This window comes from Schistocerca americana, chromosome 3 (assembly GCF_021461395.2).
Source record: "Schistocerca americana isolate TAMUIC-IGC-003095 chromosome 3, iqSchAmer2.1, whole genome shotgun sequence".
NCBI lineage: Eukaryota > Metazoa > Arthropoda > Insecta > Orthoptera > Acrididae > Schistocerca > Schistocerca americana.
The window spans coordinates 264,521,673-264,548,399 of NC_060121.1; positions in this window are offsets into that span (position 1 = coordinate 264,521,673).

Here is a 26,727-nt window from a genome sequence, read left to right on the forward strand (position 1 = left end):
ATTTGTGATTTCCTGTCAGAGAGTTCACAGTTCGTTGTAATTGACGGAAAGTCATCGAGTAAAACAGAAGCGATTTCTGGCGTTCGCAAAGGAGGTGTTATAGGCGCTTTGCTGTTTTTTATCTATATAAACGATTTGGGGGCAATCTGAGCAGCCGTCTTCGGTTGTTTGCAGATGACGCTGTCTTATGGACTAATAAAGTCATCAGAAGATCAAAACAAATTTCAAAACGATTTAGAAAAGATATCTGATTGGTGAGAAAAGTGGCAGTTTACCCTAAATAACGAAAAGTGTGAGGTCATCCAGATGAGTACTAAAAGGAACTCGTTAAACTTCGGTTACACGATTAATCTGTCTGATCTGAAAGCCGTAAATTCAACTAAATACCTAGGTATTACAATTACGAACTACTTAAATTGGAAGGAAAACACAGAAAATGTTGTGGGGAAGGCTAACCAAAAACTCCGTTTTATTGGCAGGACACTTAGAAAATGTAACAGACCTACTAAGGAGACTGCCTACACTACGCTTGTCCGTCCTCTTTTAGGATACTGCTACGTGGTGTGGGATCCTTACGAGATAGGACTGACGGAGCACATCGAAAAAGTTCAAAGAAAGGCAGCACGTTTTGCATTCACGAAATATGGGAGAGAGTGTCACATAAATGATACAGGACTTGGGCTGGACATCATTAAAAGAAAGGCGTTTGTCGTTGCGACGGAATCTTCTCACGAAATTCCAATCACCAGCTTTCTCCTCTGAATACGAAAATATTTTGTTGACACCGACCTACATAGGGAGGAACGATCACCGCGATAAAATAAGGGAAATCAGAGCTCGTAGGGAAAGATATAGGCGTTCATTCTTTCCGCGCGCTACACGAGATTGGAATAATAGAGAACTGTAAAGGTGGTTCGATGAACGCTCTGCTAGGCACTTAAATATGGTTTTCAGAGTATCCATGTAGATGTAGATGTAGACATCTCTATGCAATTCCTGTAGATTACGACGTGTAGGTTTGTGGGTACAAAGCTGGCTCTCGATGGCGTCCAATATGTGTTCCATCGAGTTCAGATTAGGCTATCGGGTGCACAAGACATGAACATAAGTTCACTATCATGCTCCTTAAACGACTGTAGCACAATTCTGGCCTTGCGGGACGGACAGTTATCCTGCTGGAAGATGCATTCGCAGTAGGGAGAAGATGAAACATATAGGGATGGAGGTAACCCGCAATAACGTTCACGTACGAGGGGGAGTCCAAAATTTTTGGGACTGGTGCTGCCATCTGGAAAGTAGATCTTCTCACCGCTAGGTGGCGACAGCTGCATATCTGATGAGTCAGTGTGCGGACTGGTATTCAGCTGGGAGGACGCGTTGCGTGTCCACAGTGATTTCCGTAATACTCTGTATTTGGTGTGTGGCGATTTTACGAAGGCATAGCGTGTTGAAGTGTGTACAGACCTTCGTCAGACCGCATCTGATGGTCCAACCTTCTTGTCACAGGTTATCACCGGCGACGGGATCTGGATTTACGGCTATGACCCAGAGACAAAGCAACAATCGTCCCAGTGGAAGAGCCCGGGCTCTCTAAGACCCAAACAAGCGAGACAGGCGAAGAGCAAAGTGAAGAGCATGATCATCGTTTTTTTTATACCAAGGGAATTGTGCACAAAGAATTCGTTCCACCCAACCAAACAGTGAACTCCGCGTACTACTGTGACGTTTTGCGACGGCTCCGTGAAAACGTGCAGTGACGACGGCCCGAACTTTGGCGTCCAGGGAAGTGGCTGCTGCATCACGACAACGCGCCCTGTCACACGTCCTTTCTCACCAGGATCTTTTTGGCAAAAAACAACATGGCGGTTGTACCGCAAACACCGTACTCGCCAATTGGCACCTTGCGACTTCGCGCCATTTCCAAAACTGAAACTCAAGTTGAAAGGCCGTCGGTTCGAGACTCTAGAGTGGATTCAAGAAGCATCGCTAGCGGTTATAAACACTCTCAAAGAACAAGACTTCCAGATAACGTTTGACCAGTGGCAGAAGCTCTGGGATCGGCGTGTACGTACGGATGGGAACTACTTCGAGGGTGATGGTGACCATTAGTCCAAAGGTAAGGTTTTCAACAGATGGCAGCACCAGTACCGAAAATTTTGGATAGCACCTCGTAGACCACAGCTGTCATGTTGCCTTAGATTTTACCACAGGTCTCATGGATGCCCCAAGTCACTGTCGTCCATAGCATAATACTGCTTCCAATTTGTGCGACTATGTTTCAGTACATGTTATAAGCAGCCATTCGCCTGGATGACGGCGTATCCTAGAACGACTGTGGACCTAGTGTGACACGAAACGTGATTCATCCCTCCACGTGACGGATTTCCAATGAAGCACTGTCCAGTGTCGATGATCCCGCACCCACTGCAATCGTAATTGGCGATTTACATATAGTAGTCGTTTGATGTTAAGTCTCATTGAGTGGTATGTTCTGAAACACTTGTGCTTGCATCAGCATTGTACTCTGTCGTCAGATCTGCCACAGATCTCCCCTCCTGTCCTCCTTTAGAGAGTGGGGGCAAGCCTCCAACCTCCTGTGATGAGGTGTGGACATCCGACACCTTGTCAGCCACTATTGGCTTCACCGCCCTTCAACCACTTACCAACAGGTGCTCACGATGGTAGCATCTAAACACCCAACCAGTTTCCACGTCTGCATGACGCTCGTTCCCAGCAGTCAGGCTCTAACAATCTATCCTGTGTCAGAGTTGTTAATGCCAGTGGATTGTCCAGTTTGTGGCCTAGAATGATTTCTCATTCGTCCCTGCTCCGTTTATAAACTTTCTTACTGCTTCACGTGCCCCAGCGCCACTAGGTGGCACTGATTCTCGCGGTAGGCGGTGGTCGTAATGTTTTGGCTCATCAGTGAATATTACTACCCGACCACGATATTATTCCACTTGGCCTCATGTGGCCATTATGGGAAACACATGGTAACGTTACATTAAACATATGCAATCTTGACTAACATTGTATTGCGAATGATTTCAAGGCAATTGTCCATATACTATCAAGTGGTTCAGTGTGTGCTCGTGAGATAAAAACTCATGATAAGCCGATCTAAGCCGATCGAAGTATCCTCACTCTCAGATGCAACAACATTGTGGTGAGCGTTTGTTGTTGTTTCCCACTGCAATAGACGTACCAGTAATGCCAGGACTGAGAATGCACAAGGAAGTATGATAAGAAGTTCGCAAAACATATCCAGCACGAGTTCCAGAAGACAGGAAAAATGGCAGTGCGGCCAAAAGTGGTTCAGCGAAAGTGGTAATCTCAGATAAGTTGTGTAGTGTTGGCAGAAGAGCCAACACCGTGTTACTAGTGGAGGCCGGAATGCATGCGTTTTAGCTCACGCAGGCTGGCGTGAGGAGGGAAGAACTATACTGACGCGAGGTCTGGAACATGACAAGGTATTGGAATTCAGAACGCGGACGTAGCTGGTTTGATGCTTAACTTTAATCCATTAATGATGAACGTCGATCTTGACGGTACATGATTCACAACATCATCTGTTCAGAATAGTAACTGAATATGGCGCCTTGCTAGGTCGTAGCAAATGACGTAGCTGAAGGCTATGCTAAACTGTAGTCTCGGCAAATGAGAGCTTTTGTAGTCAGTGAACCATCGCTAGCAAAGTCGGCTGTACAACTGGGGCGAGTGCTAGTGAGTCTCTCTAGAGTAGACCTGTCGTGTGGCGGCGCTCGGTCTGCAATCACTGATAGTGGCGACTCGCGGGTCCGACGTATACTAACGGACCGCGGCCGATTTAAAGGCTACCACCTAGCAAGTGTGGTGTCTGGCGGTGACACCACAAGTTGACTGGCGTGCAAACTGCTTATTCTTACAGCCTCACCAAACGAACTACCATCTCTATATTATCCGCAAGCCATCCGTTGTACTTCTCCGAACAACTCTGCCCCAGCGCGGGGTGTAGGGGCGTGCAGCGTACTTGATCGCGGCGATTCCGTCCTGAAGAGACTGTTGACATTTAGAGCTTTCGCCGTAGGGGAAGCAACCGACGCCCATGGGGCGGCTAATTGGGGCTCAGTCGGTGAGAAATCACTTCGCTACTCCCGCCCTCCCCCGCGCCCCCACCCCCACCCTAGACAGGGCCGCCCCCGCGACCGTGTCCACCCTCTCGACACGCATCTGAAATGCAAAACATGCACGCCGGGGCGGGGCGCGTGCTTCATGTTTTATTCAGGCCATTCAGGGCGCATTTAAAAACAGCGTTCGCCACTAGAGCCGGCCGCGCCGGCACCCGGCGTTCCGAAAACAAACCCTCCAGGCCCGGCCGGTCGACCCCGGCCCGGGTCGACCCGCTCCGCCCCGCCTCGATTGCATTCGATTCGATTCGGCGCGGCACGCGGGACGTTTATCCGTACTGTGCCCGGGAATCCCCCTAAACGGTTTATACGCGCTCGCCCCGAACTGCCCTTCCCGACAAGTGCGGTACAGGCTGGCTCCCCAGTCCTCGGGTTTTTACCCACGCTACATCGCTACACGACCTATCCGTTACGAAAAAACCGCAGTATCCTTTCCCTTTATCAGTTTTTCTTCGAGCTCTGTTTACGGTCCTCCAAGTCTGGTATTCTTCCACGCTGTTGCTCCCGGTACCTTCACATCCAGTTTTAAAGACAGCGTATAAACTAAGAATGGAAATAGGAAAAACTTGCATATGTTACGATTTGAATACCGTACCATACAGGCATTGTTTAAACATATTTTTTGGCTTTCGGCTGCCGTCATTTAGCTTCCCACGTCGTGTTTTTTCCTTACACACTATGCCAGATGTGCTCTGAGTGCAAATGGTTCAAATGGCTTTAAACACTATGGGACTTAACGTCTGAGGTCATCAGTCCCCTAGACTTCGAACTACTTAAAACTGACTAACTGAAAGGCATCACACACATCCATGCTCGAGGCAGGATTCGAACCTGTGACCGTAGCAGCAGAGCGGTTCCGGACTGAAGCGCCTGGAACCGCTCGGCCACAGCGGTCGGCTGCGCTAAGTGATCACTATATTTAAATAGCCACAAAAATTGCATTCAGGAATTTCAGAGGAACAGTTCAGATTATACGTAAAAGGTTACATTATTCTCAAACAAAAATGTATATTCAAATAAATTTTAAAGTTTATTTTTACAAGAAAACGCATTTAAATAGAAAACTATACAAAATGAACATATCACATGATAATGTTAATACTATGAAAACTCCAATACCCTAGACTCCAAATTTTATTTTTTACTATATTTTTGTTGTTCATTACACGTGTAATAATGATAACAAAAAACAACAATACACTCAAAATTAAAATTTACACTAGTACTTTTTGGTTTTCAGTGCTCAGTGTTTAGTTCTCAGAGGTTTCCTTTCATTTCCTGGAAAGTTTTTTTTTTTGAGATTTCATGTTAGATCGTCTTCTGGGAACAATAGTAAATATAAGGCGCCTTTCTCTTCCTTTTTGGGTCACAGGCGGTGCGTGTTTTGGGTTTTTCGAATCGTTCTACAATGACTTCACGTCTTGGTTCTGCTACACCCAAAACACGGTGAAGAATGCACGAAGTTCACAGGGTTTTTGGTACTTGATGACTCGGCTTTTATCTGAGTTTAAAACCTACTTCAAAAATTAAAGCGGTGAGTATTCTTTATGTAGGAATCGTGAAGGACAAACGCATTCACCCCACTTGTGTCCAAGATGCGGAAAAATAATGCCCTTCGCCATCGTTGGAAGAGGCTTCGGGCAGCGATATTTGTTTCGAGCTAATGTATTTCTGGCAGAGCCGGCCGCGGTGGTCTAGCGGTTCTAGGCGCTCAGTCCGGACCCGCGCGACTGCTACGGTCGCAGGTTCGAATCCTGCCTCGGGCATGGATGTGTGTGATGTCCTTAGGTTAGTTAGGTTTAAGTAGTTCTAAGTTGTAGGGGAGTGATGACCACAGATGTTTAGTCCCATAGTGCTCAGAGCCATTTGAACCATTTATTTCTGGCAGAACCGGTAGCTGAAAATTCCGTCTCCACACTTTTATCGTCATTACTTAGAGCACATTTTCAGTGAAGGAGTTCACAGGTTGCAAAATAAATTCTTCACTTTCGCACTGTTCTTGTACTGTATTAAGTGCACTGTCAATTTTGTTTTCACTATCCGATTGATCGTCGCTTGCTAAGCTGTCCTGAAACTATTATAAAACAGTGTCCTCAATGTCAGGTTCCGTTGAGGATGAACAGTAGATGAAGACATGACTGCTGAATGTATAACGAAAAGTTCCAGGTGCGGTCTCAGGGACCGCTAGCACGAAAGAAGCAGTAATAGTATGGAACCACGTCACATTCAACTGACTATTGGCAAAGGAAACCACAGCAGCTTCAGAAGAGAATAACTAGACAACACTGTAGTCTCCTACCCCACCATTATGCATTAGCAACAGAGTAACAATAAACGCTAGCGGTCCGTGAGACCGCACCTGGGTCGTTAAGGGTTAAACATATTTGTTAGCTTTTGTGTGCCCTCATTTAGTCGCCTATATCCGAAACACAGTGGTGTGCGAAACTTAGGGATGAGCGTAACTTATGTCACTGCAAGGTAACACAGCTCGATCAAACTTGATCCAAAGATAGAGAGAACTTCTGCAGTATAATACAGAACGCAACTGAAAGAAATACGCCTTGAGACGCACTGAAATGACACTTTTATTCAAAGACAATAATTACTCTGAAGTTACCGCGATTTATGATGGTGCCTTGGACATTAAAAAAATGACGGGACATCGTTATTAATATGGTGCGTGACCACCACGGAGGCATTGCATGTGCTGCAACGTGTTCCCGTGTTGGCCACAAGGATGGTAAGGAGTTACACCAGCGTGGTTGCCGACAACCATATGTCTTCTTGTCCACATGGACGTGCTTCCCTACGTCTTCACGACGCACCCGACAAGTGCTTGATAGGATTTAATTCCGGGAACGGGCAGTAGAGTCCACTCGCCGATAATCCTCTCGTTCCAAGAGCTCCTCTATCTGCGCAGTTCGATGATGATGATGATGATGATGATGATGATGATGATGATGTTTGGTTTGTGGGGCGCTCAACTGCGCGGTCATCAGCACCCATATCAAGTCCCAATTTTTACACAGTCCGATTTTTTTTTACAGTCCATTCGAGCCACTGTTACGGATGATGATGATGATGATGATGATGATGATAATACAATGAAGAGGACAACACCAACACCTAGTCTCCGAACAGAGAAAATCCCAAACCCGTCTGGGAATCGAACTCGGGACCCCGTGATCCAGAGGCAGCAACGTTAGCCACTAGACCACAAGCTGTGGACTGCGCAGTTCGAAGCGGTCGCGCATCGTCATGCATAAAAATTAAGTCAAGGCCGAATTAACCCACGAAAAGACGCACTTGGGGAAGCAGTACAGTGTCACGATGACGTTGACCAACGAGTGTAACATGTTTATAAAGATTTGGAGGTCAGTACGCCCATCCAACATTGTGCCTCCCAACACCGTAGCCTCTGGATCACTATAAGATCACGATATGAACTGTTCTTGGGTGCATTACGTGTTCCCAGCCGGCTAATGTGGCCGAGCGGTTCTAGGCGCTTCAGTCTGGAACCGCGCTGCTGCTATGGTGGCAGGTTCGAACCCTGCCTCGGGCTTGGGTGTGTGTGATGTCCTTAGGTTGGTTAGGTTCAATTAGCTCTTAGTCTAGGGGACTTATGACCTCAGATGTTAAGTCCAATAGTGCTTAGAGCCATTTGAACAATTTTTTTACGTGTTCCCAAATCTCATCATATGAGGGTACATCCAACATTATCGTTTTTGTGGTGTAGGTGTTATGTTGTGTGGGGAGGCATAATGTTGATTAGGTACACTGATCAAATCCTTGGGAGCGCTACACTCTGTGGTCAACGCTATTGTGACACTGCAATCATTCTACATGTACGTCTTTTTAGGCATGCATACTGCCCTTTCTTCCTTTTTATGGATGGCAATGAGCGACCGCATCGAACAGTGCTGGTAGAGGAGCTCTTGGAAGATAGGTACTAGGCAAATGGACCGACGTATCCACCGGCCGTGCGGTTCTAGACGCTTCAATCTGGAACCGCGTGACCACTACGGTGGCAGGTTCGAATCCTGCCTCGGGCATGGATGTGTGTGATGTCCTTAGGTTGGTTAGGTTTAAGTAGTTCTAAGTTCTAGGGGACTGATGACCACATATGCTAAGTCCCATAGTGCTCAGAGCCATTTGAACCATTTGAACCGACGTATCCTTTTCTGCCGACTTACGGCCCAGTTAACGCACGTGGGATGCACTGGGGACGGGTATTTCATGCGGAAGTTACAACAGTTCTTAAGTTTTGCACACCAGTGTAGACCTGAAGGAAATACAAGAAGGCGATACTTAATAGATGGAGAGATAATTGCTGGATCTTACTAATTAATGTATAAATATGCACTTATCAGCCAGAACACTATGGCTACCGACCTGCTACCCGTACAGATGGTAGCAGCGTCACCTGGCGAGAAATGACTGCTAGCCAGACAGAGGCACGATGCATGTAGTTATCAGTGAGCGTGCTGTCCGTCTGCAGAATGCGTGTGATTTATCTTAGTTTGATCGAGGGCACACTGTGACGGCCCGGAGGCTCGGTACGACTACTTCGGAAACTGCACGACTTGTCGGGTGTTCGAGGAGTGCCGTGGTGAGTGTCTTCAACACGCAGCGAGACCACAGTGAAGCCACGTCCAGATGTCGTGAGCCTGGGTGGCCATCCCTCATTACAGATGTGGACGTTGTAGGGTGGGCAGACTGGTAAAGTCGGCCATTGTGGCCGAGCGGTTCTAGGCGCTTCAGTCTGGAACTGCGCGACCGCTACGTCGCAGGTTCGAATCCTGCCTCGGCCATGGATGTGTGTGATGTCCATAGGTTAGTTAGGTTTAAGTAGTTCTAAGTTGTAGGGCACTGATAACCTCAGATGTTTAGTCCCATAGTGCTCACAGCCATTTGAACCATTTAGACTGGTAAAACAGGACAGGTGGCGAACTGTGGCGGAACTAATTTCAGACTTTAACGCTGGGCATAATGTAAATGTGTACAACACACAGTGCACGGAGCGCTCCTAACGATGGGCCTAAGCAGCCGATAACCCATGCGCGTACTTATTTTAACACAAATTTACTGCCAACTGCGACTGAAATGGACACGTCGCCATCGGCACTGAACGTTGGCGTAGTGGCAGAGCTTTGCATGTGTCCTCGGAGTCTACGTGAATTCCGATACCTTCTTCATCATGCCGATGAGAGGGAATAGCTCTTTGACTCCTATATTTTGGGACGAGACAAGTTGACGGTGGCTCCATTATGCTCTGGGGAACATTCATGTGGGAATGCTTCAAATGGCACTATGGGACTTAACTGCTGAGGTCATCAGTCCCCGAGAACTTAGAACTACTGAAACATAACTGACCTAAGAACATCACACACATCCATGCCCGAGGCAGGATTCGAACCTGCGACCGTAGCGGTAGCGCGGTTCCAAACTGTAGCGCCTAGAACCGCTTGGCCACACGGGCCGGCTCACGTGGGAATGTCTGGGTCCAGTGGAGCTCGTGCAAGGCACCATGACGGCAAAGGAGTATCGTACATCGGTCGCAGACCACGCACACCCCATCATGACAATGATTTTTTCCCGAGTAGTGGGATTTTTCAACATGTTAATGCCCAATGCCACCAGACCAGGAGTGTGATGGAGCTATTCGAGACGGACGCTGTGGCCGAGCTGTTCTAGGCTCTGTAGTCTGAAACCGCGTGACCGCTAAGGTCGCAGGTTCGAATCCTGCCTCGGGCATGGATGTGTGTGATGTCCTTAGGTTAGTTAGGTTTACGTAGTTCTAAGTTCTAGGGGACTGATGACGTCAGAAGTTAAGTCCCATAGTGCTCAGAGCCATTTGAACCATTTTTTTGAGTTATTCTAGGAACTCAGTGGCGAATTATAGTTGATGTGCTGGCCCCCCAGCTTGCCAGATCTTAACCCGAGCGAAAACATCTGAGATGTGATTGAACGTCGCGTCCGAGCTCATCGTTCCCCTCCCCGGAATTTACAGGAATCAGGTGAGTTGTGTGTGCAGATGTGGTGCCATCTCCCTTCAGCGACCTACCAAGACCTTAGTGCTTCCGTGCCACAACTCGTCGCCACTGTTATCCGTGGCAAAGGTGAACATACCATGTATTAGGTAGGTGGTCACAATGTACTGGTTGATCAGTGTACCAGCCAACGTGATCACAATCATGTTCCATGATTATACGAGTGTTCAAAATTAGTGTTATATGTTCCTTCAGAAGGTAGTATTGGTTAAAAGTAGAAGAAAAGTCGCGATATTGACATTTCTAGAAACCAAACCTGTTCAGATATGGGCCATTCAGCCCTCGCATACACTTCAGTCTGTTACGTAGAAGCAAACACTATAGGCAGCGCTGCCCTCTGTTACAACACAGCCTTCCAGACATCCTTAGGGACTTCTTCGTAGCGAATCACGCATTGTTTTAAATACACCTGACCCCTCTCCGATTGTATCACATGCACTGGCCTCACGTTCATGTTACGTATGCACATTGTTGCTGTATGGGACATACCTCAATGCCGCCAAATGTCCATATAGCCTGAAATCTAACGGATTCAGGTCCCGTCAACATGGAGCCAATGTTATAAAATCTCGCCGACCAACCCATCGCCCATGAAACGTTGTGGTGAGGTTCTGGCACTAGGTACATAGAAAATGGCGTAGTGTCCCGTAGTGCTTAAACCAGTATCGTTTCTTTTTGCACGAGGTAACGTTCTCCATTAGAGCTAATAATTCATCGTGCAGGAATCCGTGATAAACAGCACCTATCGATCTTTTTGGCAAAGTTTGTTACGGACATCTCACGCACATCATTTATCCAGAAGCGATCCTGGTACCTCACTTCCACACGACCCCTCGAGGATTTGCATCTAGCCATACATGTGTATTGCCGTTAATGACGGTGGCTTCTGTTGTGAATCCTGACTCATCCGTAAATACACACATCAAAAAAGTATAAGTAACTTTGTACGCTGACGAAGCATAAGCGGAACGTCTCGCAATGTTGTTTGTTATTCAGTGATCACACCTAACTGCCGCCAGTAGAAGGGTCTGCATACTCGTAGATAGGCCTTGTCTCCTATGAATGAGGTGCTCTTTTCCCTCGGTGGTTTTGGACACTTGTTTCAATCTGCAGATTATGTTCCTCCTGTATACCGAAAAACATTGAAGATTTTAGGAAGTTCTAGGAGAAAAATAAACAACAGATGGAATCCTGTGTCGCAAACCGTCATCGATCAAGGCAACAGAGCATCGGATTCATAGGAGACAACGACTTTCTGCGCAGCAGGGAGCTACGGGGGTTGCCTAGAAATTAATACACCGCATTTTTTTCCTCAATAATTCTTTATTGAATATAATGAGAATTACATAACGAAAGAAAGGTGTTTTATCTACACACCCTATTTTTCTACATATTCTGCATCCCGTTCTATGGCCTTCCTTCAGCTTGAAACAAGTGAGTGTCTACTGTGCCGGTATCAATTCTTGTCCTGGTGGCGGAACCAGTGCTTGACTGTGTGAATCACCTCCTCATCGTCCTCAAAATGTCTTCCACGAATGGCATCCATTAATGGTCATTCTGCTCCACGACAATGCAAAGCTTCATACGGCCAACACAGTCGCGGCACTCATGCAGAAATTCAAATGGGAGTCCGGACGTCTCTCCCTGCGATTTCGCCATCTTTGGTCCCCTTAAAAAGGCTCTGAGGGGCAAAATATTCTTCTCGGACGACGACGTCCAGCTGTAGGTACGGAATTGATTAACATCGCAGCCCCGGGAATTTTATGAGGCAGCCATTCATCGCCTTGTGTCATAGTGGGACAAGTGTCTCAACAGCCAGGGTAAATACACTACTAGCCATTAAAATTGCTACACCAAGAAGAAATGCAGATGATATACGGGTATTCATTGGACAAATATATTATACTAGAACTGACATGTGATTATATTTTCACGCAATTTGGGTACATAGGTCCTGAGACATCAGAACCAAGAACAACCACCTCTGGCCGTAATAACGGCATTGAAACGCCTGGGTATTGAGTCAGAGCTTGGATGGCGTTTACAGGTACAGCTGCCCATGCAGCTTCAACACGGTACCACAGTTCATCAGGAGTAGTGACTGGCGTATTGTGACGAGCCAGTTGCTTGGCCACCATTGACCAGACGTTTTCAGTTTGTGAGTGATCTGGAGAATCTGCTGGCCAGGGCAGCAGTCGAACATTTTCTGTATCCAGAAAGGCCCGTACAGGATCCGCAACATGCGGTCGAGCATTATCCTACTGAAATGTAGGGTTTCACAGGGATCGAATTACTGAAATGTAGGGTTTCGCAGGAATCGAATGAGGAGCAGAGCCACGGGTCGTAACACATACGAAATGTAACGTGCACTGTTCAGAGTGCCGTCAATGCTAACAAGAGGTGACCGAGACGTGTAACCAATGGCACCCCATACCATCACGCCGGGTGATACGCCAGTATGGTGATGACGAATACACGTTTCCAATGTGCTTTCACCACGATGCCGCCAAACACGGATGCGACCATCATGATGCTGTAAACAGAACCTGGATTCATCAGAAAAAATGACGTTTTGCCATTCGTGCACCCAGACTCGTCGTTGAGTACACCATCGCAGGTGCTCCTGTCTGTGATTCGGCGTCAAGGGTGACCGCAGCCATGGTCACCGAGCTGATAGTCGATGCTGCTGCAAACGTCGTCGAACTGTTCGTGCAGATGGTTCTTGTCTTGCAAACGTCCACATCTGCTGACTCAGGGATCGAGACGTGGCTTCACGATCCGTTACAGACATGCGGATAAGATTCCTGTCATCTCGACTGCTAGTGATACGAGACCGTTGGGATCCAGCACGGCGTTCCGTATTACCCTCCGGAACCCACCGATTCGATATTCTGCTAACAGTCACTGGATATGGACCAACGCGAGCAGTAATGTCGCGATACGATAAACCGCAATCGCGATAGGCTACAATCCGACCTTTATCAAAGTCGGAAACGTGATGGTACGCAATTCTCCTCCTTACACGAGGCATCACAACAACGTTCCACCAGGCATCTCCGGTCAACTGCTGTTTGTGTATGAGAAATCGGCTGGAAACTTTCCTCATGTCAGCGCGTTGTAGGTGTCGCCACCGACGCCAACCTTGTGTGAATGCTCTGAAAAGATAATCATCTGCATATCACAGAATCTTCTTCTTGTCGGTTAATTTTCGCGTCTGTAGCGGGTCTCTTCGTGGTGGAGCTATTTTAATGGCCAGTAGTGTACTTGAAACACACAGGTACTGGTTCCTGTAATTATGCCTCCGGCTCGTTTCTTTTTGAATGGCCCTTATACATCATTTACGGATACCATTTTGAAACTGTCCTGCAATTACGCTATCTCTCCGAAGTGACAGAAACTTGGAGCAGTCACTCAGGAGACTTCAAATGATACATACGTAAAGTTTCGCATTCGAAGCATTGTTTTCGGCTGAGAAAAAAAATGCAGTGCATTACTTTCTGGGCAGCCCACGTACATATTCTCCAATGGAGATCGTGGCAATCAGTCCCGATCACTGAATAACAAACAAAATTGGGAGACATTTCGCCTACTTCCGTTGGCCTACAAAGACACGTTTTGCTATCGAGGGCACAAATAACTTCAGTCTCTGTAGCGTCGTTCTCTGTTTCAGGACACGGGTTCCTATCCTTGATATGTTCCTCAGGACACCCTCTAAAACCCCTCTAAATTTGTCGCAACATTTCTGGGACACCCAGTATATTAAATTGTGTGTTTGTGTGTGTGTGTGTGTGTGTGTGTGTGTGTGTCGGACTTCATAACTACAGAAGTCCTTCAGAGACCGCCGCGCAGTACGCGACCTGTTCGCAACCGGAGCGCCGCGCTGTCCGGCAAGTGGAAGTCTAGCGTTGGCGGCGAGGCGGGCGATCCATCACGGACCCTTGGCGCGGTGTCAGCGGGCCACGCTGTTTGTCGCCGCCTCTGCCAGCAGCAGCAGCGGTGCTGACGCGTGCGTCTCCGCGGCCGTCCCCGCCTCAGACCACCAGCAAACTTAGGAGCACCTCTCTGCCGTTGCATAGCAACGGAGCGTGCTCCTTGCATCCCGACGGAACTCTGCTTTCTGCAACGATATTCTCTACAACGCGCGGATCGAGTGGAACATGGGGGGAGGGAGAGTGGGGAAGGGGGGGTGCGGAATGTGGGTCGTGACCCCTCCCATCAACCTTTTAGCAAAAGCGTTGTTTTTAACATGTATAAATTTCCAGATTTCTCAGCCAGTATTAGAACAAGTAGTAGCAAAACTAAGAGTCTCGAAAATGGGAAGGAATTCTAGAGAATTGCAAGCTGCTTTTCTGTATCTTGCTCACGGCGATGGTCTTGCATCCTCACTCCAGGCAGAGAAATTCCATCCAGGAACAGACGCCCATTCACGCTACCTGCTTCCGGAAACATATCCGATATGACACAAGGCACGAATAAAGCACTGGAAGTTGTATAAGTCGAGACAGAATGGGAAAGAACCCTCGCTCCACTAATAAAAATAACATAGAAATACCGATTTATGAAACGTAATTGGAAATGACTAAAAAAGTACCGTTCCCCTGTTTTACACAATCTCGTACAGGTGCAGGTATTAGGGATGGTGGTCTTTGTGTACAAAAGATAATTCCTCCCTCAAAAAATTAAGAGAAAAAGATTTTTAGTAGATTTATTTGTATTTTTACTTATCAGTTGGCAAATTTAACCGCTAACTTCTAGAGAATAAATTAGCATGAAAAATAAGAGTCTCTAAAGTGACTTGTCACTCTGCGAATACAAGCTATATACGAGAGTTGGAACTTAAATGTAACTATTTATTCACCACCGATACAAAAGAGTTACATGTTTCCACCAGTTACTGTCCTTCAAAGTAGTCACCAGCGTTGTGTAGAACCCGTTGCCAGCGATGTGGAAGGCGTAGTATACCGTTAGCAGAGCCTGTTCTGTTGATGGTGCGTATGGAGCGGTCTACTGCCTGTCAAACCTCCTGAACAGTTCTGAAGCGAATGCCACGAAGCCAAAACTGAAAAGCCAATCCAACGAATGGCATCATTATGGGTCGTCGCGAAAGTCGAAAGTGCGTCAGAGCCCCAGTATGGTGAAAGTTATGGTGATTCGAGTGTACGACTGTGATGGTGTTATCCTAACGCATTACGTTCCTCCACGCAGACATTCAGTGCACAGTATTACTGTTCGTTTTGGAGCATCACCTGCGACCAGCTTTGCGCAAGAAGCGGCGCACTTTCTGCGCAACCCACCAATCATTTTGCACGACAATGCGCGGGCACATACAGCGCAAGCTATGGCTGCTCTGTTCGGCCCGATGGGACTGGGAAGTACTGTATCATCCACAACACTCTCCGGACTTAAGTCCTTGTGATTTTGATTTGATTCCGAAGATGAAGGAACCACTTCGTGGCATTCGCTTCAGAATTGTTCCAGAGATTCGGCAGGCAGTAAACCGCTCCATTCGCACCATCAACACAACAGGCTCTGCTAACGGTATACTACGCCTTCCACATCGCTAGCAACGGGCGCTACACAACGCTGGTGACTACTTTGGAGGACAGTAACAGGTGCAAACATGTAACTCGTTTGTATCGGTTCCGAATAAATAGTTGACACTATTTAAGTTACAACCCTCTTATTTAAAACAGCATACTTTCCAGTTGCTTGCACAGGGACAACGTCCCGTGGATGAGTTTTTTCTCTGACCAGTAACATTCAACACAAGTAAAGTCGCACATTCACAGACTGACCGTTCCTGATGTCAACAATAAATAGCACATAGTTCATTATTCCACATGTAGAATCTTCAGATCGCAGGAAGTTGAGTAAAGGAAGAGAGAAAAGGAAAGACCTCCTGCTAAGAAACAGAAATTACGAACATACTGACATCCCGAACGTTGGCAGGAACAGCTGAAAGAGACAGCATTCGCCTCGTAGACACGTGTTTAGAATCGTAGTCTTTGGTGAAATACTGATAACGATGCTTGCATAATACGATTTCATATAGTATGAATTGACATTCTCAAAGTATAAGAGTTCATTGTGCTACAGTTATAAAATGATCTTCATTACACATGTGCCTGTCAAATTTTTGGATAAATGGGTTTGAAATACAATATTTATGTGAATTGCAATTTCTAGTTCATTATACTGAAGTGATGTACTAATCGCTGAGACAAGTAAATAATTTTTGCAATATTAAAACATTTTACATTCACTGGCGTGCAGAACATTAGGACAAAAGTAACGTTCGCATGATCTGTTACTGTCAAGTAATGCAACTCGATTAAACGGACTACACATAGGAACAACTGCTACAGTATAGTACAGAAAGTACCTGAAACAAATACAAGACGTATACAACGAGACGGACAGAATTGGCACTTTTATTCGAAGACAATAAGTACACTAAAGTCGACGCTATTTATGATGATCCTCTGTACATTACAAAAGACAGGATGTGGTTATTAATACACTATTGGCAATTAAAAGTGCTACACCAAGAAGAAATGCAGATGATCAACGGGTATTCATTGGACAAATATATTGTACTAGAACTGACATGTGATTACATTTTCGCGTGATTTGGGCGCATAGATCCTGAGGAATCAGACCAAGAACAATCACCTCTGGCCGTAATAACGGCTTTGATACGGCTGGACATTGAGTCAAACAGAGCTTGGATGGGATGTACAGGTACCAGCTGTACACCCATACAGCTTCAACACGATACCACAGTTCATCACGAGTAGTGACTCGCACATTGTGACGAGCCAGTTGCTCGGCCACCATTGACCAGACACTTTCAATTGGTGAGAGATCTGGAGAATGTGCTGGCCAGGGCAGCAGTCGAACAGGGTAGAGCCACGGGTCGTAACACATCTGAAATGTAACGTCCACTGTTCAAAGTGTCGTCAAAGCGAACAAGAGGTGACCGAGACGTGTAACCAATGGCACCCCATACCATCACGCCGGGTGATACGCCAGTATGGCGATGACGAATACACTCTTCCAATGTGCGTTCACCGCAATGACGCCAAACACGGATGCGACCATCACGATGCTGTAAGCAGAACCTGGAGTCATCCGAAAAAATGACGTTTTGCCATTCATGCACCAAGGTTCGTCGTTGAGTACACCATCGCAGACGCTCCCGTCTGTGATGCAGCGTCAAGGGTAACCGCAGCCATGGTCTCCGAGCTGATAGTCCATGCTGCTGCAAACGTCGTCGAACTGTTCGTGCACATGGTTGTTGTCTTGCAAACGTCCCCATTTGTTGACTCGGGGATCGAGACGTGGCTGCACGATCAGTTACAGGCATGCAGGTAAGATGCCTGTCATCTCGACTGCTAGTGATACGAGACCGTTGGGATCCAGCACGGCGTCCCGTGTTACCCTCCGTAACTCACCAATTTCATATTCTGCTAACAGCCATTGGATCTGGACCAACGCTAGCAGCAATGTCGGGATACGATAAATCGCAATCGCGATAGGCTACAATCCGACCTTTATCAAAGTCGGAAACGTGATGGTACGCATTTCTCCTCCTTACACGAGGCATCACAACAACGTTTCACTAGGCATCGCCGGTCAGCTGCTGTTTGTGTATGAGAAATCGGTTGGAAACTTTCCTCATGTGAGCACGTTGTAGGTGTCGCCACCGGCGCCAACCTTGTGTGAATGCTCTGAAAAGCTAATCATTTGCATATCACAGCATCTTCTTCCTGTCGGTTAAATTTCGCGTCTGTAGCACGTCATCTTCGTGGTGTAGCAATTTTAATGGTCAGTAGTGTACGTTTTGCGATATCCGTAGTCGGCAGTGTTCGGTTGCAACTTAAAGTTGGTAAGGAGTTGTTGTGGTTGGGCGTTCCATTTATACATCAGCGCGGTTACCATCTGCTGGATGGTCACGTCATGCATTAAGTCGCGGAACGGCAGGCCAATCCATTCGCCGAATATCCTCCCATTTGCAGAGCTCCTCTGCCTGGGCAGTTCGATAAAGTTGCGCCTGTCATCCATAAAAGTGAAGTCAGGGCCGAATGCACTTCCGAAAAGTCGCACTTGGGGAAGAAGTGCAATGTCAAAATGAAGCTGACGGGTCAGTATACAGTGTTCAGAAATTTCGTGGTCAGTGCCTCCAGGCAGTATTAAGCCTTCTCGCGCCGTTGCACCTGGACCACCAACGTGATCATGTTCGTCAGTGTTCCTGGGTGCATTACGTACCTTGATATGATGAGGGGTGGTGACACGTAATGAGCCCAGAAACATTGTCGAATACGAAGCTTTTGGTGGACCAGGAGTTATGGTGTGGGGAGGAATAAAATTCCTACACGGAAAGTATGGATTGCGAGAAATGTAAGTTTAATAGAAGAAAGATTATGTCTGTAGCATGAGAAACATAATAATAAGTATATATCGGAATATATGTTGTGATATTGCTACTTTACTGGAAATTACAAGTTTGGAACAACTTAAAAATTTAGTAGTATTTAATTAAACGTTACAGTGTATTTCCTTACGCACGTTCTGTGGCTTTCTACCCATTTCAGCCTCATTTCTACACGTAATGCAAAATGTCGTTAGCAACACAAGCAAAATCTGTATCGTAAATTTTAGGCGTAAGTCATAACCTCTAAAAATTACGTGTTCAAGTGCGAAAGGAGGGTTATGTCGATTTTCAGCTTAATTTTACTTTTTATGGTTGCGGTAGGTGGATACTAGCTGTCTACGAATTATTGTTGCCGGCGTTCTTACGTCAGCATGATGATTATCCTATTATATGACGCGATGTACTAGTGTGGTGTGTTTTACTGTTCAGTGATTTAGGTGTTCAGGCTACCTCATTCCACAATTTATGTTCGTTTTTCACACATCTGCTGAATGAGAGGCACTGAAAATTACTTGACGTATGAAGACCTCAGGTGTAAACAGTGGTTAGGCACAAGTTGGTTGTTTCGAGAAATTGCGCAGTAAAGTTTGATTGCTTCAAATGGCTCTGAGCACTATGGGACTCAACTTCTGAGGTCATCAGTCCCCTTGACTTAGAACTACTTAAACCTAACTAACCCAAGGACAGCACATACATCCATGCCCGAGGCAGGATTTGGACCTGCGACCGTAGCAGCAGCGCGGTTCCGGACTGAAGCGCTTAGAACCGCTCGGCCACAACGGCCGGCAGTAAAGTTTGAATGAAGTCTCGCAAATAAGACACTCCAAGTAGGACTACATGCAATGTGATTTTTTACTCAGATTAGTTATTTTTTTTCAAGTATATCAACAGTTACTATTCGTTTAAGAATGCTAAATTCGATCCAAAATTTTGTTCTGTAAAATTCGTCTTTAGGTACTTAACATCGTTTACTTGCTAACATATTACACTTAACATGGGCTAGTATTCACCTACCGGTGTTTACTTCCGGTGTGAATTAACTATGTATCACTTCATTGTCGCCGGCCAGTGTGGCCGAGTGGTTCTAGGCGCTTCAGTCTGGAACCGCGCGACCGCTACGGTCGCAGGTTCAAATCCTGCCTCGGGCATGGATGTGTTTGATGTCCTTAGGTTAGTTAGGTTTAAGTAGTTCTGAGTTCCAGGGGATTGATACTAAAACTTGCATTGTCAGTTTTTGCAGTAATACAGTACGACAACCTCTAAGTTTAATCTGTGATTCAGCACGCTATAAAAAGAACTTTGCAAGAACCTTCGTGCAGCAAATAAACAAGGACGGTCATTAACATTTCTACCACGACCCTGTCACGTAAATTCGCGTAATCTGCAGTAAAGAAAATAACACTGTTTACCCACTTAAATAAATATTCGCGGTTACCTGATAATCCTTTGAAGAGCATTTGCGCTCAATAACATATTCAGGAACTTTATTTGAGTCGTAGTTATCCACAAAGTTATCATTACCATCAGATTCGTACAAATCGCCGGCGAAAACCATGTTCCTACCACGAACACCGTATGCGTTACAACTACTGGCAACCATGTCATTGTCACCATTGTTTACATCCATACATTCTGATAAAGCTGCCATCAGCGAGAATCTGAAATTTGAGACAGAGTTGCAATATTTCGATTTAGTGTGGAAAATTCGAGTATTGTGAATAAAGCACGTAAGTTTCCATGACTTACATGCAAGAAATGTATTGTATTAACTGAACAAAACACTTTTTAGCTTTGTTTCACAAACTTTATTCTTACTGAACGACCTAGGTTTCTGGATATCAGCCCATTTTCTAGTACATAACTTACGCCAAAGATGAGAACCAAGCAAATATAAACACTTCAACTTTTTAATCTGCCGATTCTTTACTTAAACCAATAAAATTACACTTGAATTTACGTAATTCATTGGGTCAGCATTTACAATACTTACAACTACACAAACGCTGGTATGAAGATATAAACAGTAACTGATTTTTTTTTGTTATTTAAATGAAGTTATTAAGGTTTTCTTCTATGTAGGGATTACAATATTGTTTAAAAGGGGTCAGTAACTGAATCGAGTTTGTTCATTCAGTAATAAGTATGGACACGCACAACTGTTTCTTAATTTCTACCATTTCTAACAGAATCAACTTTTGCATCTAATGTGTAGGACTTCTATATTTATCACGTATCTCAGGTTTTAGTTTATGCAGTGTTCGGCGAGGGGAAATCTGGCTTCTTTTATCTCCAACTTCTATGGTGTTATCTGAGCATAGCGCAAATTGACCTCACAGTCGCTACATAGTCATGGTTGTGATATAGCCATCTTTGTATACATCCTTCCATGTGGCGAACATTTTTTGTGTATGTGAGTCGTGCATTACGTTATGTAGATATCTAAAGCGCTTCATACTGTCTGCGGTACTGCAGGAACAGAAACAGTCAGCATTCCAACGTAATGGCGCGGAATTTTCGACACCAACACCACCCCAGGGAATTTTCATGATATGGGGGAATAAAAAGTGAAAACTAATGTAAATAGAAATGTATGTTAACGTGAACAAGCCATCTGATGTTTAACCTGTCGATTCGAAACCGCAAACTACGCTATTTATGTAAATAAACAGGACTAAAAAAATGGCTTTGATCACTATGGGACTTAACATCTGAGGTCATGGGACTTAATATCTGAGGTCATCAGTCCCCTAGAACTTAGAACTACTTAAGCCTAACTAACCTGAGGACATCATACACATCCATGCCCGAGGCAAGATTCGAATCTGCGACCGTAGCGGTCGCGCGATTCCAGACTGAAGCACCTAGAGCCGCTCGGCAACACTGGCTGGCTAAACAGGATTATAAAAGGTGACTGTTCCTGTCATTTCCTCAGCAAGAATCAACAGCCACGGGTTCAAAACGTCAGTTTTCGACTAAATAGCTATTAAAAATATTTTGCCAAAGTTGTCAGTACAGATAACTTCCATAGTTTATGTCAAGAACTGATAAATTAAAAAGTTGAATGTTTATCTGAGCTTGGTTTTCATCTATGAGATCAGCTGTAAAATAGAACACTGGCTTATAACCCGACAGCTAGGCGGTGCAGTAATAATAAAGCTTGTGAAACAAGCCGAAAAAAGTGTTTCGTTCAGTTAATACGATTTACAATATTTCACCTAGAAACCACAGTTGAATCAATAAAAAATAGCTCTGTTTCTGTTCGACTGTCCCTTACCACTGTTTACGACTGAGGTCTGTTTCGCTGAATTTATTGGACGTTAGGCAGAGGGTTGGTAATCGTGGTTTTCAATGTCGTCACCGAATCATCTCGAGTCCGTAATAGAACGTTTTCATCATGGTATATATCCCTAAAACTTCCCTAGTTATTGTAATAACTGAGAAAAAAGTTAACAGTCCTCTCTATATTCTTTTCGAGTCAGATGAGGTTCAAATGGTTCAAATGGCTTTGAGCACTATGGGACTCAACTGCTGTGGTCATCAGTCCCTTAGAACTTAGAACTACTTAAAGCTAACTAACCTAACGACATCACACACATCCATGCCCGAGGCAGGATTCGATCCTGCGACCGTGGCAGTCGCACGATTCCGGACTGCGCGCCTACAACCGCGAGACCACCGCGGCCGGCCGTCAGATGAGGGTTAGGATAGCTTATAACCTCCTCAAAGCCACTAAAAACTTACGAAGCAGATCGGACATACTGTGACCACGCTGTCGGCCGAATTTCTTACGACCAGATGAAACTGCAATCAACCGGCCACAAGTGTGAGTCCATCCATTCCCCTGGGAAATGGCTCATCTGCACAATATACGGAATATTACTTCACTTCATTACGTGAATGATAAAAATATTTACTTAACTTGATACAATCACTTACCACAGGTGTGTTTATTAATTTAGAGCTGTCATTGACTATTTAAGCATCACATGATGCACTAATTAACGAACTGTTCTCTAGAAGCAGAATGCTCAAAATTTACAAAAGTACTTTGCCGTCTGAGAGTTGAATTATACACTACTGTCCGTTAAAATTGCTACACCACGAAGATGACATGCTACAGACGAGAATTTTAACCGACAGGAAGAAGATCCTGTGATATGCAAATGATTAGCTTTTCAGAGCATTCACACAAGGTTGGCGCCGGTGGCGACACCTACAACGTGCACACATGAGGAAAGTTTCCAACCGATTTCTCGTACACAAACAGCAGTTGACCGGCGTTGCCTGGTGGAACGTTGTTGTGATGCGTCGGGTAAGGAGGAGAAATGTGCACCATCATGTGTCCGACTTTGATAAAGGTCGGATTGTAGCCTATCTCGATTGCGGTTTATCGTATCGCGACACTGCTGTTCGCGTTGGTCAAGATCCAATGACTGTCAGCAGAATATGGAATTGGTGGGTTAAGGAGGGTAATACGGAACGCCGTGCTGGATCCCAACGGCCTCCTATCACTAGCAGTCGAGATGACAGGCACCTTATCCGCATGGCTGTAACGGATCTTGCAGCCGCGTCACGATGCCTGAGTCAACAGATGGGGACGTTTGCAAGACAACAACCATCTGCACGAACAGTTCGACGACGTTTGCAGCATCATGCACTATCAGCTCGGAGACCATGGCTGCGGTTACCCATGACGCTACATCACAGACAGGAGCGCCAGCGATGGTGTACTCAGCGACGAACCTGGATGCACGAATGGAAAAACGTCATTTTGTCGGATGAATCCAGGTTCCGTTTACAGCATCGTGATGGTCGCATCCGTGTTTGGCGACATCGCGGTGAACGCACATTGGAAGAGTGTATTCGTCATCGCCATACTGGAGTATCACCCGGCGTGATGGTATGGGGTGCCATTGGTTACACGTCTCGGTCACCTCCTGTTCGTACTGACGGCACTTTGAACAGTGGACGTTACATTTCAGATGTGTTACGACCCGTGGCTCTGCCCTTCATTCGATCCCTGCGAAATCATACATTTCAGCAGGATAATGCACGACCGCATGTTGCGGGTCCTGTACGGGCCTTTCTGGATACAGAAAGTGTTCAACTGCTGCCCTGCCTTGCACATTCTCCAGATCTCTCACCAATTGAAAACGTCTGGTCAATGGTGGCCGAGCAACTGGCTCGTCACAATACGCCAGTCACTACTCTTGATGAACTGTGGTATCGTATTGAATGTGCATGGGCAGCTGTACCTGTACACGCCATTCAAACTCTGACTCAATGCCCAGGCGTATCAAGGCCGCTATTACGGCCAGAGGTGGTTGTTCTGGGTACTGATTTCTCAGGATCTATGCACCCAAATTGCGTGAAAATGTAATCACATGTCAGTTCTAGTATAATATATTTGTCTAATGAATACCCGTTTACCATCTTCATTTCTTCTTGGTGTAGCAATTTAGATGCCAGTAGTGCACTTGAGTCCTACTCGATGATGTTGACTGCTTCAGCTGAAGTCACGAAGTGGGGCAATTCACTTCCATGCTCGGATCTATATTGACCTCCGTGTGAGTGCGCTGCTGTACTAAGCGAGAGGGCCTCGCGCATTCATCTTTGTGGACTTAAGTGAGACATCGCTAATGTTTGTGATATCGATGCACATTGCCGAATGTCATGTTGGTACTGCGATTTTTGGAGGACAGTGCAGAAGTTATGGGACGACCTCTGGCGACGGTGTCCTGCGACCGGTGACCATTGTCAGCGCCGCTGTGAACACGGCCTAAGACCCGAGGAAGGTCGGTGGGGTGTAGCGAGGGAGCGCGCGATACGTCAAACGGCTGACGGCCGGCGGAGCTCCGACACGCGTCGGGCGGCGCGCGCCGATGACGGACGGGTGCGTGCTGTGCAGGTGAGCGTGCCCGCAGCTGATGGACGGCCCGCCAGCTGATAAAGCCGCGCGCAGCTGCAGCTGCAGCCGCGGCCGCGGCCACCCAGCCGTGCCGCATTAAATCACCCGCTGGCCACCCGCAGGCGAAGCCCGCGGACCGCCGCGCTCGCACAAAATAATTCGCGCTGCTCAATTTTGGCGCACGTGTCACGGCTACACTGGAAAGTCAAGGGATAGCGATATGCAGAATGCGATTTTCAGTCTGCAGCGGAGTGTGCGCTGATTGTGAACCTTCCTGGCAGATTAAAACTGTGAGCCGGACCGAGACTCGAACTCGGGACCTTTGCCTTTCGCGCGGCCAGGAAGTTTCATATCAGCGCACGCTCCGCTGCAGAGTGAAAATCGCATTCTGGAAATATCCTCAAGGCTGTGGCTAAGCCATGTCGCCGCAATATCCTTTCTTTCAGGAGTGCTAGTACTGCAAGATTCGCAGGAGAGCTTCTGTAAAGTTTGGAAGGTAGGAGACGAGATACTGGCAGAAGTGAAGCTGTGAGGACGGGGCGTGAGTCGTGCTTGGGTAGCTCAGTTGGTAGCACTTGCCCGCAAAAGGCAAAGGTCCCGAGTTCGAGTCTCGGTCCGGCTCACAGTTTTAATCTGACAGGAAGTTTCGATAGCGGTATGCACATATACAGATGGCTGCAGGATCGTGTACGGAAGGTATAAAAGGGCAGTGCCTTCACGGAGCTATCATTTGTACTCAGGTGATTCGAGTGAAAGGGTTTCCGGCATGATATGTCCGCATGACGGTAATTACCAGACTCCGAAAGCATAATGGCAGGTGGAGTTAGACAGCATAGGACATTACATTTCGGAAATCTTTTTGGATTCCGCACTCCACAGTGTCAAAACTGTGCCGAAAATACAATGGACAACGCAATGGCCGACGGCCTTTACTTGACCGAGAACATCGGCGTTCACTACATGAAATAACAGCTGAAATCAATGTTGAACGTACGATGAACATATCTATTATGACAGTGCGACGAAATTTCTCTGTAATGGGTTTTGGTAGCAGACGACCGACGCGAGCTGCTTTGCTAACTGCACGACATCGCCTGCAGCGCCTGTCCTTGGTTCGTGAACATATCGGTTGGACCCTAGACGACTGGAAAACTGTAGCCTAGTCAGATGAGTTCCGATTTCAGTTGGTGAGAGTTGATGATAGGTTTCGAGTGTGGCGCAGACACGACGAAGCCATGGACCCAAGTTGTCAACAAGGTACTGTGCGAGCGAGGTGGTAACTCCAAAATGGTGCGGTCTGTGTTTACATGGAGAGGACTGAGTCCTCTGAATGGCGCGAACCGATCATTGACTGGAAATGGTTATCTTCGTCTACTTGGAGACCATTTACAGCCATTCGTATACTTCACTTTTGGCAACGGCCTTGCCGCAGTGGATACACCGGTTCCCGTGGGATCACCGAAGTTAAGCGCTGTCGTGCGTGGACGGCACTTGGATGGGTGACCATCAAAGCCGCCATGCGCTGTTGCCATTTTTCGGGGTGCACTCAGCCTCGTGATGCCAATTAAGGAGCTACTCGACCGAATAGTAGCGGCTCCGGTCAAAGAAAACCATCGTAACGACTGGGAGAGCGGTGTGCTGACCACACGCCCCTCTTATCCGCATGGTCCCGATGGGCCACTGGTGGCCTGCAGACGGAGTGCTTTTTGTATACTTCACTTTTATGGGCGACACTGCGCCATGTCACCGGCTCACAACTGTTCGCAATTGGTTTGAAGAACGTTCTAGATAATTCGAGCGAATGGTTTTGTTACTCAAACTGCCCGACATGAATGCCATCGAACGTTTTTGGGGCGTAACCGAGAGGACAGTTCGTGACCAAAATCGTGCACCAGTAACATTTTCACGGTTATGAGCGGCTATAGAGACATAACGGCTCAATATTTCTGAAGGGAACTTCCAACGATTTGTTGTCCATGCCACGTCGAGATGCTGCATTATACCAAACAAATGGAAGTCCTAAACGATATTAGAATGTATCCTATGACTTTTGTCACCTCATAATAGGTGTAAGTTCAAATGGCTCTAAGCACAATGGGACTTAATATCTGAGATCAGTCCCCTAGACTTAGAACTACTTAAACCTAACCAACCTAAGGACATCACACA